Consider the following 19,817-nt stretch of genomic DNA (forward strand, 5'->3'; position numbering starts at 1 on the left):
GACTGTCACCCCTACAGACTCTGCCCTCAGGTGTTTAAGGCCACGACCTCCCGCCGCTAGGAGATAAAACTTGCCTCTGCTTCAATCTATAAGGCACTGGTAGGAAAAAAGCCTTGCAGCAATAACCTCCAGGAAGCAGCTAAAATTACCGCTAAGGTCTTACGTCGATTAGGCCAACTAGCCCTATCTCTGCCTTAAGCCTGCTAAAGAGCCAGCAACCAAAACGGAAGCCATTTGCCTTAATAACGCCACTACTTATTATGATGTAACCAATAAACACAGGGATTGGGAGGGAGGGAAACTTTCTCCTTGAAAATCCCAGGAAGAAGAGGCAGGAATATTCCAGAACCTTCCTTATAACCTGGTAAGACTGGGACCTCCCCTAACTTTGCAACATTGTTGCTACGTACACCACACTGGGATTTTCACTACCCTGTCATGCCCAGTCCCTTAACTCCATTACAGGAGACTCTGCTACCTTACATTCCCCTTATGTATTAAAAAAAAACAATTTTGTGATTAATCTCTTTATCTGCAAATGGATAAAATATGATATCTTTAACTCCTTTCTTGCCAAAAAGTTATTGCTACATGTTATATTTTTGATTTCTTAAAATGATGACGATGTTGTTATCAAAATTTGTAGTATTTCCATTTCAAAACTCTCAAGGGATTACACAACTTGAAAAACTTCTATGGAACAATAAGTAAAATAAATATCAACAGAAGAAAAGGTACAATATAAGCATATAAAATACATTTTTATTGTGCATTTCATATATTTTTATGTTTTGTAAGTACTTAAAGGGACATGAAACGCACATTTTTTTCTTTCATTATTCAGACAGTGAATACCATTTTAAAAAAATGTCCAATTTACTTCTTTTACCCATTTGCTTTTTTCTCATGCTATTCTTTGTTAAAGAGATACTTAAGTAGGTAGCATGAACATGCCTGAAGCACTACATAACAGGAAATAGTGTTACCATCTAGTGCTCTTGCTAATGTATAACATTTTTGCATAACTGGCCCCATACAGTGCTGAAGACACATGCACACTCCTAAGCTTGAATCCATGCTTTTCAACAAAGGAAAAATACATTTTGAATTTGGGTTTTTGTCCCTTTAAGTTTGAGCTTAAATCTATGTGTATCCTTTAAGGAAATTTATGATCAAAGAGTGATGTTGTTCTTAAAAAGCTAAAAAATCCAACATAAGACGTATTATACCAAAGTCATTCAAGCCTGCAAGTGAATGGAAAAATGCTTATAGCGTTATGCAATTGCATTATTATATTACAGAATATAATAAACTATAGACTGGAAGGGCTGTCAGTCTGGGGAAAGGAACCTTGACACCAGCATCTTGTAGTAAATGATCCCTTATACGTTTCGCTACATTCTACATCTTTGAGACCTTGAAGCGATAAAAAAGCTTTCTCTTCTAACTAAGGAACATTTGTACTTTACTATTCTAAATGTGTTTGGTGAATTCAGAATGTACTTTTCTCTGTCTATGATGTTTATAAGGTGATATCTAAAACATTTAAAAAAAATATATATTAACAAATAATATTTATATTAGAAAATAGAATTCTAAAATAAATGTTAGCCTTTCTGTATCATTCTGTCAATTTCTTTGTTCCTAGCTATCGGTTCTGTTGTAAATAGCTAATTGAAAAAATCTATTGTTAGGATGGATATAATATAACTTCACTAGATTATCTATGAAAAGATAGCATGCTGTTTTAGTATCAGGAGCTAATTATTTATATATGTGTTTTGTTAGGGTGTCAATATGTGGAATATCAAATAAAGATTTTTGATAATGCATGTTTAGGATAAAAGTGCATCTAATACCTTTATTATTCAAATTGTATCTTCTCTCCGAATTGCATTAGATTTGCTGCCCTTTTATATAACCTTAATTACTTGGAAGTAGAGAGCTTTACGTAAAAGAATAACATTTCACTTAACATCCAAAGTAATCTATTGTAAAGCCAGCTAAGCCATTCCCCAAATACAGAGAAACGTTATTACATGCTCAGCAAGCTGTCAAGGGGCCATGAGTCAGTAGTTTACATTTAACAAAAGTAACAAGGTTTTTCAGAATTTCTTCCAACAAAGCCAGTGAGCTTACATTAGGATTAAGCTTGCTTTGATTATAACAACCAGAATACTTCCTGCACTTTTAATCAGGAATCTCCTTTTGCATGATGTATACAAATGATTTGACACTCTTGCTCTAAAATAAATACATTCTCAGCTTTTTCACTGAAAAGAATAAATCAATTTAAATACTCTGCAGTATATTAAACTATCTGAAACTTTTAAGATGTGCAGCTTGTTAAAAACAACTAATTCCCCAGGGTATATGGGTATATTTTTATTAACATTAGATTCAAAATAGTTCTCGGTTTGACAATCCAAAATGTATCTCCCCATCTAAAATGAAGGGAATGAAGGGAAAAAAACTGCAAAAGGAAGGAAGCAATGTAAGGGGCCGATTTATCATGTTGCGATTGCAGCAGTTTCCGCACGAGCCTTCAGGAAAGAAACTGCAAAAGGAAACTGCTGCATTTGCAGCATGATAAATCGGCCCATTAGAGTGCTTCCTTCCTTTGCAGTTTTTCCCTTCATTCATTTGGATTAAGTCGTAAGACTGTTGCTCCTTAACTCGTCCACCACCTTTGAGGTGGAGGACAGCAATCATCCCAATCGGATATGATCGGGATGATTGACACCCCCTGCTAGCGGCTGATTGGCTGTGAATGTGCAGGGGGCGGCATTGCATAAGCATTTCACTATAAATGCTTGTGCAATGCTAAATGATGACAGCGTATGCTGTCGGCATTTATCAATGTCGGGCGGATATGATCGCTACAGCCTGCACCCCCTGCACCTTTGTGGTCAATCAGTCGCTAGCAGGCGGTGTCAATCAATCCGATCATATCCGGATGAGTTAAAGAGCAGTGGTCTGATTATGCTAAATGGTGCTGATATAACTAGTTTATATATATAGTTTATATATATAAAGGCCTCCACAGTCAAATACTTTAAAACATTTTAAAACAATTTTAATGTTTTAATATTTTTTAATAGAAGTACTTGATCTTCACTGAAAAAAAGGTCTTTTATATATATATTTCTATATATTTAAAAATATAAAAACGTTTATAAGAAATATGTTTTTATGTTTTTAAATATGTATATAGGTTTTTAAAATAGTAAGTCTAATCAATTTCTATATTAACTTTAGACTCCCATCACTAATTATGTCTTCTATCTTTCGTCCTATTTTTTGTCCTATTTTCTGTTATGTTTGCTAGTACAAGTGATAACAATCAAATAATAAACACCTCAACCTAATTTATGTCAGATACTGCATGTAATACTAATAATAATATGGCAATTACTACAACAAAAGATTACTAATATTTCAAGAGTATTCTATAAAACTTAGGCCTAGATTTAGAGTTCGGCGGTAAAAGGGCTGTTAACGCTCCGCGGGTTTTTTTCTGGCAGCACCATAAATTTAACTCTGGTATCGAGAGTTCAAACAAATGCTGCGTTAGGCTCCAAAAAAGGAGCGTAGAGCATTTTTACCGCAAATGCAACTCTCGATACCAGAGTTGCTTACGGACGCGGCCGGCATCAAAAACGTGCTCGTGCACGATTCCCCCATAGGAAACAATGGGGCTGTTTGAGCTGAAAAAAAACCTAACACCTGCAAAAAAGCAGCGTTCAGCTCCTAACGCAGCCCCATTGTTTCCTATGGGGAAACACCTCCTAAGTCTGCACCTAACACCCTAACATGTACCCCGAGTCTAAACACCCCTAACCTTACACTTATTAACTCCTAATCTGCCGCCCCCCGCTATCGCTGACCCCTGCATTACACTTTTAACCCCTAATCTGCCGCTCCGTAAACCGCCGCCACCTACGTTATCCCTATGTACCCCTAATCTGCTGCCCTAACATCGCCGACCCCTATGTTATATTTATTAACCCCTAATCTGCCCCCCACAACGTCGCCGACACCTGCCTACACTTATTAACCCCTAATCTGCCGAGCGGACCTGAGCGCTACTATAATAAAGTTATTAACCCCTAATCCGCCTCACTAACCCTATCATAAATAGTATTAACCCCTAATCTGCCCTCCCTAACATCGCCGACACCTACCTTCAATTATTAACCCCTAATCTGCCGACCGGAGCTCACCGCTATTCTAATAAATGTATTAACCCCTAAAGCTAAGTCTAACCCTAACACTAACACCCCCCTAAGTTAAATATAATTTTTATCTAACGAAATAAATTAACTCTTATTAAATAAATGATTCCTATTTAAAGCTAAATACTTACCTGTAAAATAAATCCTAATATAGCTACAATATAAATTATAATTATATTATAGCTATTTTAGGATTAATATTTATTTTACAGGCAACTTTGTAATTATTTTAACCAGGTACAATAGCTATTAAATAGTTAAGAACTATTTAATAGTTACCTAGTTAAAATAATAACAAATTTACCTGTAAAATAAATCCTAACCTAATATATAATTAAACCTAACACTACCCTATCAATAAAATAATTAAATAAACTACCTACAATTACCTACAATTAACCTAACACTACACTATCAATAAATTAATTAAACACAATTGCTACAAATAAATAAAATTAAATAAACTATCTAAAGTACAAAAAATAAAAAAGAACTAAGTTACAGAAAATAATAAAATATTTACAAACATAAGAAAAATATTACAACAATTTTAAACTAATTACACCTACTCTAAGCCCCCTAATAAAATAACAAAGCCCCCCAAAATAAAAAATTCCCTACCCTATTCTAAAATACAAATATTACAAGCTCTTTTACCTTACCAGCCCTGAACAGGGCCCTTTGCGGGGCATGCCCCAAGAATTTCAGCTCTTTTGCCTGTAAAAAAAAACATACAATACCCCCCCCCAACATTACAACCCACCACCCACATACCCCTAATCTAACCCAAACCCCCCTTAAATAAACCTAACACTACCCCCCTGATGATCTTCCTACCTTGTCTTCACCATGCCAGGTTCACCGATCCGTCCTGGCTCCAAGATCTTCATCCAACCCAAGCGGGGGCTAGACATCCACTGAAGAAGTCCAGAAGAGGGTCCAAAGTCTTCCTCCTATCCGGCAAGAAGAGGACATCCGGACCGGCAAACATCTTCTCCAAGCGGCATCTTCTATCTTCTTCCATCCGATGACGACCGGCTCCATCTTGAAGACCTCCAGCGCGGATCCATCCTCTTCTTCCGACGACTAGACGACGAATGACGGTTCCTTTAAGGGACGTCATCCAAGATGGCGTCCCTCGAATTCCGATTGGCTGATAGGATTCTATCAGCCAATCGGAATTAAGGTAGGAATTTTCTGATTGGCTGATGGAATCAGCCAATCAGAATCAAGTTCAATCCGATTGGCTGATCCAATTAGCCAATCAGATTGAGCTCGCATTCTATTGGCTGATCGGAACAGCCAATAGAATGCGAGCTCAATCTGATTGGCTGATTGGATCAGCCAATCGGATTGAACTATATTCTGATTGGCTGATTCCATCAGCCAATCAGAAAATTCCTACCTTAATTCCGATTGGCTGATAGAATCCTATCAGCCAATCGGAATTCGAGGGACGCCATCTTGGATGACGTCCCTTAAAGGAACCGTCATTCGTCGTCTAGTCGTCGGAAGAAGAGGATGGATCCGCGCTGGAGGTCTTCAAGATGGAGCCGGTCGTCATCGGATGGAAGAAGATAGAAGATGCCGCTTGGAGAAGATGTTTGCCGGTCCGGATGTCCTCTTCTTGCCGGATAGGAGGAAGACTTTGGACCCTCTTCTGGACTTCTTCAGTGGATGTCTAGCCCCCGCTTGGGTTGGATGAAGATCTTGGAGCCAGGACGGATCGGTGAACCTGGCATGGTGAAGACAAGGTAGGAAGATCATCAGGGGGGTAGTGTTAGGTTTATTTAAGGGGGGTTTGGGTTAGATTAGGGGTATGTGGGTGGTGGGTTGTAATGTTGGGGGGGGGGTATTGTATGTTTTTTTTTACAGGCAAAAGAGCTGAAATTCTTGGGGCATGCCCCGCAAAGGGCCCTGTTCAGGGCTGGTAAGGTAAAAGAGCTTGTAATATTTGTATTTTAGAATAGGGTAGGGAATTTTTTATTTTGGGGGGCTTTGTTATTTTATTAGGGGGCTTAGAGTAGGTGTAATTAGTTTAAAATTGTTGTAATATTTTTCTTATGTTTGTAAATATTTTATTATTTTCTGTAACTTAGTTCTTTTTTATTTTTTGTACTTTAGATAGTTTATTTAATTTTATTTATTTGTAGCAATTGTGTTTAATTAATTTATTGATAGTGTAGTGTTAGGTTAATTGTAGGTAATTGTAGGTAGTTTATTTAATTATTTTATTGATAGGGTAGTGTTAGGTTTAATTATATCTTAGGTTAGGATTTATTTTACAGGTAAATTTGTTATTATTTTAACTAGGTAACTATTAAATAGTTCTTAACTATTTAATAGCTATTGTACCTGGTTAAAATAATTACAAAGTTGCCTGTAAAATAAATATTAATCCTAAAATAGCTATATTATAATTTATATTGTAGCTATATTAGGATGTATTTTACAGGTAAGTATTTAGCTTTAAATAGGAATTATTTATTTAATAAGAGTTAATTTATTTCGTTAGATAAAAATTATATTTAACTTAGGGGGGTGTTAGTGTTAGGGTTAGACTTAGCTTTAGGGGTTAATACATTTATTAGAATAGCGGTGAGCTCCGGTCGGCAGATTAGGGGTTAATAATTGAAGGTAGGTGTCGGCGATGTTAGGGAGGGCAGATTAGGGGTTAATACTATTTATGATAGGGTTAGTGAGGCGGATTAGGGGTTAATAACTTTATTATAGTAGCGCTCAGGTCCGCTCGGCAGATTAGGGGTTAATAAGTGTAGGTAGGTGTCGGCGACGTTGTGGGGGGCAGATTAGGGGTTAATAAATATAACATAGGGGTCGGCGATGTTAGGGGTAGCAGATTAGGGGTACATAGGGATAACGTAGGTGGCGGCGATTTGCGGTCGGAAGATTAGGGATTAATTATTTTAAGTAGCTTGCGGCGACGTTGTGGGGGGCAAGTTAGGGGTTAATAGATATAATACAGGGGTCGGCGGTGTTAGGGGCAGCAGATTAGGGGTACATAAGTATAACGTAGGTGGCGGTCGGCAGATTAGGGGTTAAAAATTTTAATCGAGTGGCGGCGATGTGGGGGGACCTCGGTTTAGGGGTACATAGGTAGTTTATGGGTGTTAGTGTAGTTTAGGGTACAGTAGTTAAGAGCTTTATAAACCGGCGTTAGCCAGAAAGCTCTTAACTCCTGCTATTTTCAGGCGGCTGGAATCTTGTCGTTAGAGCTCTAACGCTCACTGCAGAAACGACTCTAAATACCGGCGTTAGGAAGATCCCATTGAAAAGATAGGCTACGCAAATGGCGTAGGGGGATCTGCGGTATGGAAAAGTCGCGGCTGTAAAGTGAGCGTTAGACCCTTTAATCACTGACTCCAAATACCAGCGGGCGGCCAAAACCAGCGTTAGGAGCCTCTAACGCTGGTTTTGACGGCTACCGCCGAACTCTAAATCTAGGCCATAGTGTATTAAGAATTGTTTTATATATGATCATAATTTTTTATATGTGTATGATCATTTTACATATATTGATATGTGTATAATTAAATATGACAGCTTCAAGCATACTAGCTGGAAACACAATGGTAAACAGTTAGAACCTCACCAAGACTGATTAGTCAATTAATTTTGAAATCACGCTATTTAAGGGTGACTGATAAACTGAATAATGAGCTTGAGAAAGGAGGGTAACCTTTTGAAACGCGTTGCTCATTTTTTCTATCATAAACTTTGTCCAGAGAGAGCACCTGTAACTGCAGGTGTAGGAAGGGGAGCCGTGACTGTCTGTAAGAAGCGTGAGAATCGCAGCTTGCAGTACGCCGCTTAGCCGGTAAGAAAGACCCCAGGATTTCTTTAAAGATTCAAAACAGAACACCGGAACAGGAGCCTTTAGCTTGCTAACATCTGCCAAACACCTGCCACTGCCCATGACACTGTGGAGATTGTCTGGAGCCGAGATTGACATTGTCTAGTGTAAGTACCTAAATACACCATTTGACAAAATCTTTTACCTCCTGTAACGAGACCCCTCTTGTCTCCTTTTTTTTAGAATCACATCATTATTGGAAGCTTTTCACTGAAAGCTTTTTAATAGACCTTCAGCTTATGGACGCTATTTAGATGAATTCGTTCTGTTAGTGTATTTTTTATATGTGGTATTTTTTATATGTGGATTTTGTTAATTTGAAATATGACTAGGACGTTCTTTTACTAACAACTTTTATCAACTGTTTTGCATTATCAATATTGCTTATATTATGTATTATTAAATTGTATTATTTTTATATTTTAAAGCTTTTATTACTATGGATTGTAATTAAGATACTACACTTGATATTAGTTTACTAATAGACTCTGGTCAGCACTTTGACTGCTACTAGATACCTGGATTTAGTTAATTAGTAGATATTGGACAGCAGGTTAAAAATAGGAGATTTTTCACTGATCCCTATTTTTCTACTGGTGCTTCCTTTTGTTGTTGTAATAGTTGTCTTTATTTTTTTTTATTTTTTCTCTGAATCAAAATTTAAAAGGAAGTACAGTATCCCATACTTTTGCGCTAAGAATCAGCTTTCTACCCATTTTTAACTAGAAGCCCTGTTTATTCCAAGAAAATTGTTTGTTACAAGAGGTCACAATTTTTGGCTGGAGAAAAGGAAATTGAGTCTCCTGCTACATAAACATTTTGTTCACTGTAAGAGCAATTAAATTGTGGACCTCATTACCTAAGGAGGTAGTAATTGCCAATACATTGAATACATAAAAAAATGTTTTTGTTATATTTCTAGGTAGATACACAATTCAGGTATATGATTGCTTGTGTAAAATGGGTCACCTTTTTTAATTGGATTACAACCCCAATTCTAAAAAAGTTGAGATAGTATGTAAAATGCAAAAAAACAAGCAAAGAGTCTTTGAAAATTCATGTCACCCTATACTATATTGAGAACACATTAATAACACATTATTTGATGTTTTACTTTGTGAATTTAATGTATTTTTGAAAATATACACTAATTTCAAATATGATGACTGCAATACGTTCCAAAAAAGTTGGGACAGGGTAAAGGACTAACAGCAATGTGACAAGTTTAAATAACAAGGTGATGTAAAACAGGGGAGGCAATCATGTAATCATAGTATATAAGGAGCCTTCAAAAAAGGCCTAGTCTTTCAAGAGCAAGGATGGGTCGAGGCTTGGCAATCTGCCAACAGATGCATCAGCTGATAATGAAAAGATTTGTGAACAACATTTCCCAAAGACAAATCGCTAGGATTTTGGGCATTTCACCTTCTACAGTGCATAATATAATTAAAAGATTAAATATCGGTGCATAAAGGGCAAGGCTGAAAACCACTTCTGAATGCGCAATTTTGTTTATCGACTGCTTCCAATGGTGCGTTATAGATAAAAAACATTTTTGTGTCCCATAGAAAGTATTAGAAGCCATTAAGTGATAACTTATACCAGGTTTCCACTAAACATGTTTGCTATGTTTTAAAATTACACTTACCATACTACATCACTGATCTACTTCAATTCATATTTTTCTTTTAATTCATTCAGGATATACCTTTTTTTTTACTTTTATTTATGACCGATATAGGGTACAATAATCATCAGCCCACCTCACAGGGTGAGTTAAAAGGCAGATATATCAGTACAACAAATTGCATTATCATACATTGGCATAAATGTAACTTTGAGAATTTTCAATGGGTCGACGAGTGTTCTAATAGATACAGTATGTATTTGTACCACAATATTGGGGTTTTTAATATTATTAAACCTAACATAAAATGCAAACACACAAATCAAACAAATAAACCAAATAAACAAACAAGGAATATCCAGTCCTATTAAGAATAATACTGAGAGTCTTAGCATGAGTAACAGTCTGACTGAACAGTGCCCAAATCTATGTTTCTAAAAGATTTTCAAAAGGTATGAGATAGCAGAATGAGGTGCTGAGCAGTTTTCCTAGGCAACTCGTTTTACAGGTAAGATGTTAGGCTGGCGCTAGAGTTTTCCTAGGCAACTGAGCCACATAATATATTGATGAAATCTATGCTGTCAGTATAATACTAACAAAAAATATTACGATAGTTTACATAGTTCAAGCAGATTGCAAGTCTTCAGTTTAAGTCAGAATACTTCTATAGAGTTTGAAAGAGGCATTAAAATTCACTACATGCTGAATCTACCGTTGGTCAAAACATTAAAACTAGGAAAGTGCCCAAGGGAGCAATTCTATCCATTATAGCAGGTGAAATATGTAATATGTAATTTCATCAAAGACTCAACCTAAGGCCCTATGGTTCTTGTGAAAAAGATAAACCAGGTTACGCTCATATGCAAAACAGTATGCTAAGGATAGTGAAGTAGATACACTTAATTCAAAAGGGTTGCAAGTTCCAACGTTTGACCATAGAGTTGGGCGGGAATATAATAATATATTGTCTAAGGTTATTACATTTGTGAAAAAAGGAGAGCTGCCTATACCCTTCTGGGCCATACATCTAATATAAGCAGAATAGAATCCAAAGTAGACTGCTTGGTGATGGATATATTTGTTACTAAGTAAAATAGTTTTGTATAACAGGAAGGTTGACTGAGTTTGATTTTTAAAGTGCATTGATGAAATAAGTAATCATCCGGTTCTGTTAGGTATTAGCCCTGGACATCAACTATCTGTTTAACCCCTGGGAGTGTATAAGTTCTATAACATAAAATAATGTAACATATGTGAAGCTCCCCTTTTAAACTTCCTTTAAAAAACTAGTAATAGAAGCAGTATGCGGTCATTAATGTAGTATGCTGCCATCAAACTAAGGATTAAGATAAAAGATATAAAAACATGTATTGGACATTATCTCTGATCATGTTTCAGGAACTGTAGGGTAAATTGCAATTAAGCATCCATGCAGTAGCTGGGAAGTAGTAATACTGAATTGTGTAATGCGTCCCTTCATGGAATTTCAGGAATATATTCTTTTAAGAATTGTTCATAAATAAGTAGGGCAATCTGTACCATTAATTATCCAGTTCCCCCTGAGAGAGGAGACCCCGAGTGCACCTGTCATTACAAACACACACAGTCCTTTATCATGTACATGTGTATATTCCCCAAAGTAAAGCCATTCTCAGTGTCCTAGGTTGCATCTCAAAATCACGCTATTAAGGTAAACCTCATCACTTACCCCCACTTCACGGCCCACGCTTCTTTACTCAATGCAATTAGGCCTTTTGGGAGATCTCTCTCCTAGGCTCTGTCTGGCTGTGTGGAAATCAGATGCCTGGAGCCATAGTGCTCTTACAAGCCTTCCACCCTCACGGTTTTGTTGTGGCTTGACATCCGCCGTGTTTCCACATGCCTCCACTCCAGATGATGACATCACCAGTCGTGGCCGACTTACTGGGGGTAAGGTGGTAAACTCAATACCATTACAGTCCCGTTATGGACAATGTCCTTTCGGGTACTCAGAACAGGTGCAATACGCATCCTGGGATCAGTGCTGCTCTCACTCCATTCGGCCAATAGATGCTTGCAACTAAACAAATTCGGAGAGACAGCGACTTTGTAAAAGCACAAACTTTGTAAAAGACGAAAGGCAACTGCATAACGAAACATATTATCTGAGACTTGCTGGGGACCCTACCTTGAAATACAAATGCGAGCTTACCCAAATATTAGATGATGGTAAATATTTGGGTTTCATTGATGAACCTACCTGTGACTTCCTCCTAGTGGACAATCCAGTGGTATACATTTTTAATAATTTACTGAAGGTACATAAATCTCTGGAGGGAGTCACAGGTAGACCTATCGTTAGTGGTATTGGGTCCCTCCTGGAGAGGTTATTCCAATGGTTGGATGGTATATTGCAACCCTTGGTTTGTAGTCTCACTAGCTTTCTACAGGATACAACACATATATTACATTTGATGCGTGAATTTAATTGGGAGGAAGGTGATATGTGGCTCACCATTGATGTTAGGGCTCTCTATACATCTATACTCCATAACAAGGGACTATAGACCCTGCAATTTTTTCTCCTTAGAAATACTGGATACCAATAATGATGTTTTAAAGATTGCCAAATTTCTACTGACACATAACTATTTTTCCTTTGAAGGGGTTTTCTATCTCCAGAGATGCGGGACAGCTATGGACGCACAGTTGCACTCTCTTTTGCCAACCTCTTTATGGGGTGGTGGGAGCTGTCTGTATCTATGGAAATGGGAACCCCTTCAGGCAAAACATACAAATGTGCAAGCGTTACATTGACGATTTGCTCCTAGTGTGGAGATGGTCAAGAGAGAGAGAGCCATTGAGTGTGTGTATTGACTAAATAACAATGATATAGGACTAGAGTTCACTTCCGAACTCAATCAATCATTAGTCAGTATCATGGATTTAACCCTTAAGGGTGTACCAGGGATTGAGGTTGAAACAGAGGTTTATAGAAAACCCATCACTGGCAAAACTCTTCTGCATGCCAGGAGTAGTCATCCCAGACAGGTATTTAGATTGGCTGCCAAAGGACACTTTGTCAGGTTGAGGAGAAACTGTAGCGCACAACATCAATATGAGATATATGCTAACCAATTAACAGAACGTCTAAAGGACAGGGGTTATAAATCACAAGAGATCCAAGAGATAAGAAAGGAGGTGGCTAAAACCGAAAGACATAATTTGCTGATCAAATCAACAGGAAGAAAACTAAAAACAGGATGAGAATAGAGGCACGTTTTTCATTGCAGATTGCAGTACACAATATCATAAGATCTGAAGTATCATACAGAAACACTTTAGATTATTAACAGCAGACGATGCTTTGGTGAATACAATACAAAAAGGGTGCAAGTGTGATTTTAGAATTGGAGTTTCTTTGGGTAACATCCTGGCACCCACACCACTCAAATCTATACAAAGAGAGGATTCAAGCTCTTGGCTTAGATTCAAGGGTGTTTACAAATGTAGTAATCACACCTGTAAGGCATGTGAACACCTAATAGTGGGTGAAGTCACCCACAAGACATATAATCACAATAGGTGCATGAACTGTAGAAGTGTGTACACAGTGTACATAGCAGGTTGCACTAGCTGTCATCTGCAATATGTGGGTATGATATAAAGGCGGGTACCCTGACCACCCCCCTGGTCCAACATTTTAATAGGGTCCACAATAAAGATGATGCAAGTTTTAAATGGACCATCATTGAGATAGTAAATGTGGGGATGAGAGGAGGGGGAAGGGACCCAGCCTTGGCAAAAAGAGAGGTGTATTGGATTTTCCAGCTACAGACAAGGTTCTACTCTACATACGACCTAATCAATTTTGGGAACTAATAAGAGGTAGGGGACATATTGATAGGATGACAAGGTTATAAGATTAATTAATTTTATTGGGAGATATAATAGAATACTTCAGTACACCAAGGACACTATCCCCATCAGATCATTATTATTATATATCTTGAGTGTTATTGAGTTACCATATGTATTATGTATTGACTAGAAGCTCACTACATATGTCCCCAGGAAATGGGGCATTTTAATGTACCAACTGAGTTACTATAGGAAGTTTGGTTAATATACATTAGGACATTATGTTTGAATAAACAAACAAATTATGGTTTCAGTAAAAAAACATTCTACTTAGTCAGTATAGGGGGCTTATAAAACAAAAATATTGTAACACATGTAATTGCAGGTATCATAGTAGGGTGTAGTTTATCTACTCCTTTGCCCAATCATATGGTATATAAAAATAGAGGGTTATAACAATGTGCATATACAAAATGTTATAAATCTGTTTAAGTCCATAGAAGGCAATATTGTACCAATAATAAATTCTTAAGGACATATATGAATATGTTCACTGTAAGTAAAATGATAACACTGTTCACAATATTGTGAGATGGTTGATACAGTTACTCATAAGTTGTGAATACATTATATGAACAGCGTTAAGTCTAAGCTATATAAAAGAATATTAGAATGTTCATTTGAGGTGATATGCCTTTAAGGACAGCCTCTAATTAGGAGTTAATTACTATTTGCCCCTTAACAAATGAAATGCTTTTACCTTCTTTTAAAGCCCATTAGTAGTAGGTAAACACAGAGAGCTATGAGTATGGTGATTTTGCCGAAATGCATAAGCTTTGTTTTAAGCTAAAGGGCCAAATTGTGCTTTTCATCTGTTCATGTTTTTTAAGAAGAATAATAAAGTATTGTACTTTTAAAAAGTTGCTGCCTCTCCGAATTTGTTTGATTGCAAACAATCTGTACCATTAGGCAGACCAGAGAAGTTTAGATACTTGTAAAATTATATTATTGATGTGTCTGCAGGATAATATTAATAGCTCAAAAGAAAAGAAAAATAATTATATACAAGACATTATTTAACAGTGCTATGTATACCTGCACCAAAACTGAGCAATAGCCAACGGGGTTAAAACAGTGAACTGGGACAAAATTACGCTTATACATCTAGGATCAGTTTACCGCATTTTTTACCGCATTTCACAGTCTCTCTTGTTGCAAGTAATTAATCAGTCCCTGGGATATATAGCAGTTTTCATAGAGACAAATATTTGAGGCAGCACACTGGTCCATCATTGCGAGGACCGGGTGACCAATCAAGCGATTCCTCTTGCCCTAAGATCATAAGTTGAATTGTCTGTGACTTGGGGACCATCCTGTGGCTGCAGACATTTAGAAGCCGGCCAAATTAAATTTAAATCGGCCATTTTCTGTAAGAAACGAGCGTACAACATCACCAATGTCCTGTGGGAGAAGATGGCAGGCTGCAGTCAGGTTCCTGCCCCATATGTGTATGAGATGCATCCAACCAAAGCTTGAACTGCATGGGGGTCTGTTCCGTTGCCTGTGCAGGGAAGCATCGAGCATCAGCACCTTGTAGCGTCTCTACAGTGCCATCTCTCCTTGCAGATTTTGGTTCGCTATAGGTATCATCAGTGTGAGGCAGTGCTCCGCCATAGTTTGATTCCAGCTGTGTGTCTGGCCCCATAGTGTTACTGGTGAATGGCTGTTTTGGTGGTTGCTGACATTGGAGGGTTTTATTAGGAATTAAACAAACATCCCTCATGTGCTGGATTAAAGATCCTTTAGTCGGCTTGGCACAGGGAGATGCTAAGTCCGCAGCTACGGTCTGCGTGTAAGTGGAAAGTGAGGTTCGTGCTTTCAGGCAAACAGGCGTACCTTTAGGAAGGTCAGCTGCTTGCAACACTCTCGTCTCTTGCAGAAGTTCTCCCATAGTTGCTGTCAGGGAGTCTAACAATGGTGCGAAGGTCTCAACGAGACATTAGGTGATGTGCTCCATCTTGTTTATCTTTGACGTGGGCACAGTAGAAAAGCCTGCAGGCTTAATTTTATTTTTATGTCTAGGTCTGGATGGCTAAGATTCAGCCACAAATCCTTTATTTGCAGATATCAGTCAAAGAGCAGTGAAGTTTTAAATCAATAAATTCAACATGGGACGAAGTAGCTTCTCTGTAACCTCAAGGGGTTAAAACAATATTGTGTTTCTATATGTACTTTTATTGCTAAAATATGCTTATTGATTGATGTGTCTCACAGAAAGCAAAAATGTCACAGAAAAAAACTTAGGTAGCACATATTAATTCCTGAAATACCTAAATACATATATATGACTGAGCTTCATTTTGTACATCAGTATGCCTGATGAAGGCACCTCAATTTCCTGAAAGCTTGCAATTTTATCCACTATTAGGGTTCGTTTCCATTGAGATTTAGAAAATGGAGCCAGTTTCTGACGGTTCCATTTTAGAACCAGGTTTTTCATGTAGATGTTAGTTTGGATTTCTTGAATATCAAGTTAGTTGTTGTAGTAACCTGACCTTACACTATAAAATGTACGTTTAAGATCTGCGCTCCATATCTTTAATCACCTCTAAAAAGAAAACAAAAACAAAGATACACTTATTTATAAAACATATATTTTTTAACTACAAAGAAAAATCCTATTATATTCCTAATTACATTTCCCACTTTTTTAATATATGTAACATGTATTGCTTCACTAGGCATAGGTCTAGTTTGAATTTAGTAGATATGTGCTTGCAGATTTTTTTATATTTAAATACATAATTATATTTCCATAAGAACATAGTGCAACTATTCCTATACATAGGATAACAATAAAAATGACATATTACATTTTTTTCTACAGTGCAATAATTATTTGCAAGTTCTAAAATTTCAATAGGAAATAGATCTCAAAAAGCTCCTTTTTCTTCTTTTACACCTAATTGAGCTGGGGGTAATTTTTCTCAATTTATTGACTGCCTCCAACAGTGTATTAACAGTTTGCGCTTTCATTAGAAACCTGGTATAAGTTATCACTTAACGTCTTCTAATACTATCTATGGTACACAAACATGTTTTTGATCTATAACACGCCATTGGAAGCAGTCGATAAACAAAATTGCTTCCGACAGCATATTTAACGGTTTGCGACCTTGCGCAAACTTAATTACGGCTCAATGGAAATGAGCCCTTTGATACCCTGTTTATTGTATATCGTATATAAATATGACTGAGCTTCATTTGTACATCAAAATGCTTGACAAAGGAACCTAAGTGTAATGAAACCTTTCAACTGTTTTCACTATTAGTTAGCTATTTACGGTATCACCTGTACATTACTTATTTTGTTACAAAATGATTTTTATTCTTTTTAAATATTTAAAAAATGTTTTTATGCAATATGACTTGTGATTTGAACCTTCATGCCTGTTTACACAGCTAATTGCCTTTGTATCCATTCTGATGCCTCTTGAAAAGCTTTGTCAATATATTGGTATCTTCAAAAGTCTTCAGATATCTGTGTGTTAATTTAAAATCCTTACAAATATTAAATTTTATTGCGAGTGCTTCAAATATTCTAGATTTCTACAGCTATGATTGACTGTACTATATTAAAAAGCCAGTGTTTATATATTGTATTTCATAAGGCTCAAAATCTCTAAAATATTATTGGGTTTAATGTCACTTTGTACCAATAAAGAACTGAATGGATGCAAAATACAGTACTAACTTAATAGGAAGCAGTCTCCAATCAATCTCTTTTGAAAGGCATTCGTGAAATAGAAGAATTTCATACAATGCGGCCATTTCAAGAAGGTTCTGTGATAACGACATCTCTATTTGAAGCAAAAATAGGTTATAAAAAGTATTTCACCTTTGAAAAAGTGAAAGATCTGTAAACCTAGAAGTATCAACATGTTATTTCCCTTGCATTTTTAAAGCTGACATTTAAGTTAAAAAAAAAATATGCTTTATTCCATCCCTATTGCTTCCATTTCTCAAATGGTACAAAGTGACATTGCTTGTGTGTATACAGTTCTAGTTTGTTATCTTTCACCAACAGCATTGTTCACTGGCACTTATTCAGCTGCCACACAGCACAAAGCCATGTCTGCATTTCATTTAAAGGGTAGACATTAATACACTAAACAAATCAATGGATTTGTGCCCCAGCGCAAGGACACTGGGATTCTTTCATAACTAGATGCTGTCAACACAAAATTACATAGAAGTCCGTGAAGGTGGAATAATGCCAGTTTTATCATGGTATTGACAAAGTCAAATAGTGTTGACCTTGATATTATATAAAATAAAAGGGGATAGTTTACTCTTTATTTCTACAACAATGCAACATATCAAACTAATCTGAATTAAAGACTAACAAGACAAACTCTTTACTATATTGCAACTGAAAAAAGGAAATATAATTGTCACCCTTATACAATATATGATTATCCAATATGAAAAAAATATAACATCTATAAAGTACATGATGTACAATATGCAGCACAGTTTATTGAAGTTAGCAAAATGATATACAAGTGGAGCACTAAATTATCATGCGCAATAATTAATCAGCCATTACAAGTGGCTGGTTATTACTATCCCGACCTGGTGGTAGCAATTAGCGCTTTGAAAATTATCTAGAGATCAGATCTCTGGTTAATTTTCTAAAAGTGACCCTAATGCTCTCAAAATAGAGGGCATTTAAGTTTTTTTATATATATATATTTTTTTTTTTATATATATATATAAGAAAAAAATGCACTAGGCAGTTTTGGGGCTTTAAAGTTGGTAGGAGTGGTGTGTTAAAAAAAAAAAAAAACCTGAAAGTGCCTTTACATTGCGGTCTATGGGAACTGGGTGTTCCCATAGACTGCAATGTAAATATATATGTATATGAATATATACATATATATCTATGTGTTAATATGTGTATATACACATATTAGCACATACATATATATGTATATAAGCATATACATATATATTTATAAATTCTGAACTGTTTACCTCCTTCGCTGCATGAAGTTCTCATGCTATCTCTGAAGTCATTAGAACGAGGCTCTCATAGCAACCTATGGAAGCGCGCTCTTATGAGCGCAATGCTTCCTACCAATGCGAATGCAAGTTCACATTCACATTGCAATTTACTTGTAATACCAGCACACATTATCGTGCGCTGGTCTTACAAAGTGGAGTGCTTTAATTGCTTGCATGCAATCGATATTTAGTGCTCCACTTGTAATCTGGCCCAAACATTTTTAATGTTGCAAACTGTAGATAAAAAAAAGAAAAGAAATGCAAAGCATTTGTTTTCTTGTTATACATATCTGTATATTTTTATTTTTGTTTAAATTATATATATAGTTTAATAAAAAGCATACTTAAAGGGACAGTCAAGTAAAAAAAAAACCTTTCATTATTTAAATAGGGCTTGTAATTTTAAACAACTTTCCAATGTACTTTTATTACCAATTTTGCTTTGTTCTCTTTGTATTATTAGTTGAAGGAGGTATATATGCTAATATCTTAGACCTTGAAGGCCACCTCTAATCTGAATGCATTTTGACAGTTTTTCACCACTAGAGGGCGTTAGTTCATGTGTTTCATATAGATAACATTGAGCTCAGGCACGTTAAGCTCCTAAGAGAAAGAACTGATTGGCTAAAAATGCAAGTCTATCAAAAGAACTGAAATAAGGGGGCAGTTTGCAGAGCCATAGATACAAGGTAATCACAGAGGTAAAAAGTATATTATTATAACTGTGTTGGTTATGCAAAGTTGGGGAATGGGTAATAAAGTTATTATCTACCTTTTTAAACAACACAAATTCTGGGCCCCGATCCGATATGCAGCGTCGCCTGCAAAAGCCTGCGACGCCAAATATTGCGCTGGTTTGGTATCACATATACGGCGTAACCCAGAAGTTACGCTCGTATATTTCTGCCTTCGGCCGTAGTTTTTTGGCCCATAGACAGGTATACCAAAACAGCGTAGTTTGGTATCCAATATACAGCGTAAGGACTTACGTGGCGAAAATGGAGAAATCTTACTCCATTTTCATCTCGCCACAAATTGCAGGCGTAGTAAGCCTTACGCTGTGTATTGGAGCCCCGTAACTCCCTAAACTAGCTGCAAAATAAAACCTAACACCTAATGCATGCGCAATGCCTATCTATCTGTCAACCGCGATCCCCCGCCGCAATCCCTAATAAAG

The sequence above is a fragment of the Bombina bombina genome, chromosome 3 (genome assembly GCF_027579735.1).
Source record: "Bombina bombina isolate aBomBom1 chromosome 3, aBomBom1.pri, whole genome shotgun sequence".
NCBI lineage: Eukaryota > Metazoa > Chordata > Amphibia > Anura > Bombinatoridae > Bombina > Bombina bombina.